The sequence below is a fragment of the Aptenodytes forsteri genome, unplaced genomic scaffold (assembly GCF_000699145.1).
Source record: "Aptenodytes forsteri isolate BGI_AS27 unplaced genomic scaffold, ASM69914v1 Scaffold54, whole genome shotgun sequence".
In the NCBI taxonomy this organism is placed as follows: domain Eukaryota; kingdom Metazoa; phylum Chordata; class Aves; order Sphenisciformes; family Spheniscidae; genus Aptenodytes; species Aptenodytes forsteri.
Window position 1 is genome coordinate 11,617,165 of NW_008796044.1, and position 9,702 is coordinate 11,626,866.

General features: G+C 41.3%; 1 protein-coding gene across 1 annotated transcript in view; it reads right to left on the minus strand.

Moving 5' to 3' along the window:
* Nucleotides 1–9,702, minus strand: part of GALNT10 (polypeptide N-acetylgalactosaminyltransferase 10) — a 45,704-nt gene that overhangs the window by 29,838 nt on the left and 6,164 nt on the right. The window lies entirely within an intron of this gene.

Below are 9,702 nucleotides of genomic sequence, written 5' to 3' on the forward strand. Positions count from 1 at the left end.
CATAGGGTTTCTTAGTAGCAAGCAGTGCAGTTAGATTTATTTAATGAGCTGTAACGGAAACCCTGCTCCTCAATTATTTATTATTTTTAAACTTTAGTTTGCCAGACATCCTTCACTACACAATAATTAGCTTAGAAAGAGGTCATAGTAAACTGGACCTTTTTAAGCCACCTCATCTCCTTTCTAGAAGAATCCTTCAGCCGTAGCAACTGATCTTAAAGTAATAAATACAAGATGATGAAAAGTAAACTGGTTAGTTAATTTAGGCTGTCACAAAAAAAGCTGAAGTAAACAACTACAATGGGCCCTCAGGTCCCTTAAAACACTAGAGAATATATTTTTAACACTCTCCAGCCATTGCCTAATGAACAATGCAGGTTTTAGATATCCCTTTATGAAGGGTATACACAAGTACAGAAATGGTGTTTAAAGACACATTAAAAATGAATACTCAAGAAAGGAAAACAAAGTGAATCCCATCCACATTTCACTATGGATCCAAAGGAAGCTCTGTCACTAACAGTTGTCTAAAGCATCCCATGTCCACAAGCCTTGGCCAGAAATAGAGAATAACAAATTACTCTCTTTTCATAAACTAAAATTGGACATCTGCATCAGGTTTTATTTTATTGCTCCACTCCATTTGGTGCTCACTACCGAACAGAGTACTGGTGAGTTCACAAATTCACTCCTACACCAGTATGTGCTACCTGTAAGTCACACTGGAGTTTGGGTAACAAACATCACATCTAGACTGTGGGTCACAACCACTTAAACGACTTTGAAGCCTGTTTCACTTTGTAATATCTGTGCCGATAGTGAAAGTCTTAGAACTTGACCGTAGCCTGAGAACTGCTCACTGTGACTTTATGCATCTGGTAGTGTTAAACCACAAGACAAATGACCAGGCCCACCAACTGAGCTTAATCAAGAGCCTGGGATTTAATGAGATACAGAGATATCAAAGTGAGTATATTTCATGACAGAGAATTTTATTCTAATGAAAGTGAAGAGTACGTTTGTTTTCTCAGACTTCCAAGTCTCTCCACCTATAAGAACCAACCTTCTCCCACTTACCCGAGAGGAGATCTCACTGACATGATTTCAAAGCTGTTATTTATGAGAGTCTAAACAGACCTGAGATAGTCCACAATGAATTCTAACAGCAAGGAAAATACCTCTATTCTGTGACTTAATTTACAAAAATAATCTTTTTATCAGTTGTTTGAGACAATAGTTACCACAACTTCTACAGGAGTCCTTGAAAGCAACATTTAAGAAAAGGTTGTGGAAAAGCATAGTTGCCTAAGAAAAGCTTGGCTTTTTCTTTTTTAAAATACGTTAAGGTAAAAAGCTTTAAAAGAATCATATTCAAAATTCAGTAGAAAGACTGTCACCACTTTGTCCTAAGCGCAGTCACTCCATATTCAGAGATGTACTAACCAGATGCATTTTAGCACATTTAAGAGAAAAAAAGACTTTTACAATGCATGTGCCTAAAGATGAAAAGATAATCTCTTTAGCTGCATAAATCCTTTACTGTTCCATTTAAAGATCAAAAAGAATTCAAGTATTAAACCCTTTTCTATTTCAGATACTAAGAACATGATTTCTTTCAATTAACTCCCAGCAGATATGTTTAATGGAACAGAGTTGTATTTGCTACATACCTGATGCTGCACCAAACGACACAATCACCCCGTGCCTTCTCCCTTCAATACACTACTTAGTGACTTCTGCCCTTCAGACCAAATTATGCTGCTTGTGGTTCAGCCAAGTAGCCTTACCCACATTTGTTTTTCCATTCAGATTATCCCATATGGCTACCTCCAGAATTACTTGTACTGCAATACAGAGAGATTTAAAAAAAATCACAGGGATTTATCTTTAAAGGGGAACAAGGGGATTTGGCTGTGGCTCCCCCTGACACACAGTGAACGGATGGGCTCCGAGACTCCCCTGCCAGCAAACTTTCAAGCAAGCTACAGGCAGGTGTGGAGACAACACAATGGTGCAAAGCAAAGGAATATGACTGGCCCTACACAAGGGGAGACGACAAACGAAGGGGAAAATGTTGGTCAAAACCAAGGGCTGAGATGACACTGCTTGGGAAAAACACTCCTTGGACTCCTTTACTAAAAGGCCTAAAAGCCTCTTGCTGCCTTTCAAAGATGAGCAGTGGCCACATGCCAGAGTCTGGGCTCACAATGCTTCGCTGTCTCCCAAACGTCAAAGAGCAGCTGGAATTCTTATTGCACAAAGTCCTGCTGAAAACACACAACTAAGAAAAAAGTGAGTAAAACTGGGGAAAGAATAAGAAAAATTTAAAAATGGCTGAACAAATACATATTTTCAGGACTCTTAAATAGATATAATTTTCACAAATTAAAATAAGACTCAAGGAAACAGGGTAGTCTTGGAAGAAAGACGAAGCTTAAATCCATAACCTCCCTAACGATGCCCCAAGGGAAAACAAGATCCCATACACCTTGCTTATAACAAAATTTTCTCCTCAAATCAAATATAGCCAAGTATACATGTCTTTTGGATAACCACATCCTAAAATATACCGTGTTTAATCTAAAAGCCAGAAGGTTGACTTTGCAAATGTCATTGTCATATTGGGTTAAATATATTCAGGTACTTCAGTTCAAACTGTTACTGCCTCCCAGTCACAGGTGCAGATTTTGACTGGTTACTGTAAGAAGGATGTTAAGTCTTCATGTATTGCCACTGTACAGGCACACAATGCCGTAAGGCAGACAGCCCAGCTGGGTTAACACTTCCAGAATCATAGAATCATTAAGACTGGAAAAGACCTCTAAGATCATCGAGTCCAAACGTCAACCCAGCACCACCATGCCCACTAAACCATGTCCCTAAGCGCCTCATCTACACATCTTTTTAATATCTCCAGGGATGGGGACTCAACCACTGCCCTGGGCAGCCTGTTCCAATGTTTAACCACTCTTTCAGTAAAGAAATTTTTCCTGATATCCAATCTAAACCTCCCCTGGCACAACTTGAGGCCATTTCCTCTCGTCCTATCGCTAGTTACTTGGGAGAAGAGACCGACACCCACCTCGCTACAACCTCCTTTCAGGTAGTTGTAGAGAGCAATGAGGTCTCCCCTCAGCCTCCTTTTCTCCAGGCTGAACAACCCCAGTTCCCTCAGCCGCTCCTCATCAGACTTGTTCTCCAGACCCTTCACCAGCCTCGTTGCCCTTCTCTGGACACGCTCCAGCACCTCAACGTCCTTCTTGTAGTGAGGGGCCCAAAACTGAACACAGTATTCGAGGTGCGGCCTCACCAGTGCCGAGTACAGGGGCACGATCACTTCCCTACTCCTGCTGGCCACACTATTTCTGATACAGGCCAGGATGCCATTGGCCTTCTTGGCCGCCTGGGCACACTGCCGGCTCATGTTCAGCCGGCTGAACATCAATCCTGATGTTTGGAGACTGCAGCATTTTCAGTGCTGCCACATTCAACTTTATTACTGTATCAACATAGTGCTTTGCATACAACGCATGTCTTAGAGACGACTGATGCTGCAGTTCTCATTCTTCAACAAGGGACAACACTTGTTCTAAAACACTGTCACTTATACAAAAGTAGTCTTAAAATGAGTAAGAACAGGCTGTCAGTCAATATGCAAATAACCGAATGCTGAAACGTGACTTTTATATTAAATTTAAGCACTTAGCCACAATCACTGATTTCTGTCAAGCTAAGCCATAAAATAAGATATACTCAAAATACTTCTGAACCACCTGTGTGGAGTGTACATTTTCCTCTCTGCACACAGTTAGCCCCAAGTACGTGGCAAGATGTTTCTTTTAAAAGACATTCAGCAATTAAGTCACAGCCTTCTAGCACACAGTAAGTTTACAGTGTTTTGAATAATTTAAAATTTTCGATTGCTGCAAAGGATGAAAAGGTAAAAACCCTACCCATTTGTTCCAGATAAACACACAAATGCAAAAAATTAGTTTAAGTTTTAGACGTATGAGTGTTCCCTAGAGAGTTACACCTTTTGGTGACTTGACAAGGGAACCAGGGCATTGGGGCAGACAGGATGCTTGTGCAGCCCATTTTATTAGGTCTACTCTTCTGATACATTTGGATTCCCTCATTCTTAAGTTTTTCTTACCTATAAAAGGCATCTTGACTTTCAACACTGCCTCCCCATAACATCCTCATGGACAAGCTGATAAAATCTGGGCTAGATAAGCAGACAGTGAGGTGGACAGAAAACTAGCTGAGCTCTAAGGGTTGTAATCAGCAGCACAAAGCCGAGCTGGAGGCCTGGACTGTCACTAGCTGTGCACCCCAGGGGCCAATATCAGGGCTAATACCATGGCACATCTTCATTCAAGACCTGGATGATGGGACTGAGTGCACCCTCAGAAGGTTTGCCAAGCCTGGGAGGCATGGCTGATGTGCCACTCAGAGGGACTTTGACAGGCGAGAGAAATGAGCCAAAAGGAACCTCATGAAGTTCAACAAAGGGAAATGCAAATTCCTGCACTTGGGAAGGAGTAACCCCATGCACCTGTACTGACTGGGGACCCAGCAGCTGGAAAGGAGCTTTACAGAAGGGGACCTGGGAGTCCTTGGGCACAAATTGAAGTACAGGAAATACTGCTTCAACATAAGATTTTTAATTTTTTTTTTTTAAACTAAGTCACTGTAAGAGTGACTGAACAGCAGAACAGGTTCCCCAGAGACATTATAGAGTCTCCATCCTCAGAGATTTTCAAAACTTCAGTGAATAAGATCTTGAGAAACCTGCTGTAGCTGAGCAGAGGGGTTGGGTTAGATGATCTCCAGACATCCTTTCCAACCTCAACTATTTGTGATTCTGTACGAGTTCCAGGCCAGCCTCCACCTGAAAGAGCTCTCTTCTCCAAAACAGACAGAAGAGAGGAGAGTTTGACTTCTGCCTTTCACCCAGTAGTAGTATATACTTGATGTTCCACTGCTGTACAGAGCTACCAAATAGGTATCAGGTCAAAAGCAAAGAACATTTAGACAAGCTTCCTGCAAAGAGAAAATGTGCCATTCTCTGCCCTCTGTTCCTTCAGCTTAAGGCTGTTCATTTACCTAGCGAGAGACAGCTTTACGTTTGTTCATGCAAACTGAGAGATAGCTTATACAGCAGAGGTGCCTACAAGCTACAAGAATTAGATGGAGACCAACAATCCCTTTCGTAGAAGGCAGACGCTAGAGATGAACGGCTCGATTTCTCACAACCACAGCCAGATTCAGATTGTGGGTCTAGGGACTGAAGCAGACCCTCAAGAATCATGAGCTGCCTGTCTGTTATTCATTGCCTGCTATCAATAATAAAATGCCATCAGAGTGGATACAAAAACCTGCAGTGTTACAAACTGACCTGCATTTCAACTTCTCTTCCCTTCCTCCCATTTCTATGATATAATGGAACCCATTTACCACTCAGCAGCATTGCAATTAAATAATCAAAAAGCAAACAAATTTCACATCTGACAGTCCCCAGGAGAAAACTGATATACATGAAAAAAGCATTTTAGTTTACTTAGGGCCATTCTGGTAACAAGCAGCTCAGAGGGATATAATTAGTACCCTGCAAGCCAGCATATGAAAAGACTTAATTTAACTGAGATCAGAACTAAAGAATAGCTATAGAAATTAGAATTGAAGCCACAAATCCACACAGGACTGCCACAGCTAAGCATTTTTATGATCAGGAATTCTAAAGTCGTAATTCACATGTATTGCATTCTGATTTCTGCTCATCCAGAACGGTAGGCATTATTTTGGACCACCCTGAAATAGTTGAGGTTAATCCGAGGAGGTCAATCTGTGGGTCTTTAGCATGCAGTTCTCAGTAGCGTGCAGGAAGGGACACACAACACCGGGCAGGTTAGTTCTTATTCTCCAAGTCTGCTGAATGGGTACTTCCCTTTTCAATATAAACTATATTCTTCTGCACATTAAATCCCTACAATTGTTTTGAAATGCTTATGGTCAGGTGAAGAAAGTCCTTATATCACAGACATCCCAACTAAGTTTGTGGGGAAAAAAGCATACGCTATCATAGTCTTACTGGGAGTGCTATGTTGATACTAGAGACTACTGTTAGAGAAAGTAGAAAATAGCCCCACAATATTTACTCTGTTGTGACGAATGGCACATGCTGGAAAGCAGCTTCTTTTAAGCTAACTCAACCTAACAAGGGAATTCCCACAAAGAAAGATTCAAGTGTCAGCAAAGACAGCTGCTGGAGGTGACAACAGGGACCAGAGCTCAAGACTGATCCCACCGACAGGTAGCCTTTCCCAGAGCACTGTGGCTGATGTAGAACCCAGCACTAAATTTGTTTGAAGTAAGGCTAGATTTTGATCATTTGCATTATACTACAGGCATGCAAAAAAAAAAATTCCAGACAGCAAGTTGTTCCAGCACATTTCAATTTTTCAAATACAAAGCAAAGGAAACATTTCAAAAACACGACTCAAAGCTTTTGCTGCTCGCTGTTAAGATTTGCTGTCATCAGGACAGCCTTTTTTGGTTGAAAAATGTTTATTGCTAAAGGTCACAGAACTGTCTCTCTCAAACAAATTAAGAAATAAATGGCTGTTGACACTTCCAGATGATGATTCATCTGTCCAAAAGCTCCAATAATGCAAAGCAGCACAGCTGCCTCTCAGGTATGCTGCAGACCACAGCAGCCACCAGTTAACCCAGAAATCTGTCTTCACTCTCCTATCACTGTTAGCCAACTTCTCAACCCTCTTCGTAGTCACACCAAAAATTCTTTACTGCCAAGCTTAAAAACAGATGAAAAACATACGAAAGTAACATGTCAGAAAAAACACTGATGTGTGCAGTAGCCTGGTTTCCATACTTACTGTTTCTATTAGCAAAGTCCTCTTTACTTCATGTGAAGCAAAGATCTCCGTGTATGAGACACATGGATGAAAGAGGCTGATGGATTGGCACTAACATCACCACCTACAGAAACCAGTGCAACAGCAGAACGGGAACGCAACGCTAACAGAACCTCAATGACAGCTTGGCAAAGCCCAGTATGTTTAACCCCTACATGGCTCAGTACAGAAGAAATGCTAGCAAGAGGGATACAGTCTCCTTGCTAGGGAAAGCCAAGTTCTTGAAGGTTAGTCTTTTTAAAGAGTTATTAAAGTGCTAGAGGTCTGTTTAGACAACCCTCAAGTGAAAGGCCATCATGAGGTACAGCAGAGTATATCTGATATTTTATCTTGTCAGGGTACCCTCTCGATAAAAAAAATTAATAATAGATTTTTATTGAGCGATTATCCTTTTCATCTTTTGCTTTTCACTGGAGTTTATGATGACTATTTACTGATCTCTTTGGGGAAGAAGCTGACATTTACTGTTCATAGTATGCCCCTCTGATCTCACATATGGCCTCTACTATCACTACGTCCAACAGTGATTCTATGGTTTTAGAAGAAAGATGCTGTTACAAATTTGCGGGACTAGCATTTGAAACAGAAGCACAGCATTCCACCTTGCAGACAATCCAGAGGACTAATCATTTATGATTTTCAAAGAAAATCAAGAAATCTCTCCTCATTCTTTTTACTGCTCACCAGTTCTGTGGCACAGCGGTGATGATCATCAGGTCAGACACAGGGTTTTTATCACCTGCCTGATTTAATCATGAGAAACAGATAACCAGAGCAGTGGTCTAACAGTCCAAAGCCAAGAATGTGCCCTTTTCAAACATACAACACGCAAAGTAGAAGTTTTCCTGGAGCCTCCGCTCCTTCATGCAGCTCAGTTTGATGCGTTAAATTATCAATTAGCAGGTATTGGGTTGAAGTGTTTGTTTGGTTTTTTTAAAATACATAAAATGGATATATTAAAACCAGAAATTTGTAGTCAGCAGCCTTTCAAGTCAAAATCACATGTTTAGGACTTAACAGCCTCCTGAAGACTAAGGATCTATTTAAACCCAGGGAGGGATGTGGAAGCCAACCCCAGTGTGGTTAAGGAAGAACGCTGACTGCTGGAAAAGGAGCAGCAGCCAGTAGGAAATGCTACAGTGCAGACACGGAACTGACAGCAGTGAAAGAAAAATGCTTCATCCTAACCAGTAATTGTCCCAACATGCAGAGATCAACTGAGCTACCAGGAAAACACTGGTTTAAGGGGAAGAAAAAAAAAGTTTATTAGCACGCTCTTTGCTTGTGTGTCATTCTCTTCCCTTGACAACTTAGCTCACTGTCCAACACCAGTAGTCTCTTATATCCATCTATAAATAGATGCTGCACACAAATTAATCTCAGCTGCTTCTAGCAACCTTTGTATGAAAGATGGATGACAGACAGAGAAGAGCTTGCATTTTATCAGAGGCAGGTGGAACAGAGCAAGAGCGAGCTGGACAAACAGCACATGTACAGACTGACGAGGAGCAACGAGCTGGACAAACAACAGCACATGTACAGACTGACGAGGAGCAGGGGTGGGAGAGCCAGAAGTGCTCTCTTTCACCTGGTCAGAAGGGCACATCTAGAGAACAAGGAAAACAGATCCACAGGAAACTAGATTTCATTACTTCCACTTCTCTCAAAAGAAACTTGTTTGCACAATTCAGCTGTGGTTACAGCATAAGCTTGTCTAATTTGCTTCTAGACTGAGTAGCAATAAAGAGACCTTGTTGGGAGGGTGGCTTGTTTTTTTTTTTTTCTCAGCTTAGTCTGAAAATCCTCTAAGGAAATACTTATTTCATATAACATTGATTTGTTCAAACCAGCATGCCTTGCTTGCAAACTAATTAGAGACATACTTTAGAACAAATACTATAGCTGTTGGATAGCGCTTATTTGAAAGTCAGTATAGGTCAGAACACTAAGTACTCACGAGCTTGTTTCCAAGCTCATTTTAGGAGCTTCCTATGTGTCAGATTTTTGGAGGTGTATCCTTTAGTATCTGTGTAGAGAGCTCTTTTCCCCTCATTGAGTAATTTCAGTGGCAGGACTCGAGCTCTGCAGCTGATGAAGCTAAATAGTCTTAGCAATTTTAAAGGAGAAAATAGACTTGCTAGATCTGATCACAACGCCTTAAAGTCACTGTACCCTCTTCAACACAGGAGACACCAGTTACTGCAGAGGACCTTCCATGTGATCTTTCTAGCTATGCAATGTCTACATGACAGAGGCATTCATTTCTCCTTCAGTTGAACGCCTTTTCCACCACAGCAAGGGTGCAAACAAGACACAAAGTAAACTCTAGCTTAATTTATATCACATAGCATTTAAACAATTCAGAGAAAAAGACCCCTTGCCTTTCTGCTACAGAACAAGTAAATTCAGCAACTACATCTCCACATTGCTGCTGCAATTACAAGTGGTTGTTCCATTTGTGGTGATGCGTTATGCCAGCAACTACATGTCTTTGCACCCAATCCCAAATGACTACTCCTGGCAATGCAGTACAAAATAAGGAGTGTAGTTGCAAGCAAATCAGCAAGCGAGAGCAGTCAAAGTTTTGGATGTTGCAGATTTACTTTTCAGGAGCACAAAATTCAGGAGAAAAGTAAGCCAAATCATAAGCAGTCCGAGGTGGAAACCTCTTATGAAGGCTTCTTTTACCATTTTCTGTGTCAAGAAAAAAAAATGCAGAACGTGATGAGTGAGCTATTCCCCCCCCCCCCCCTCTCTTTTTCTTTTT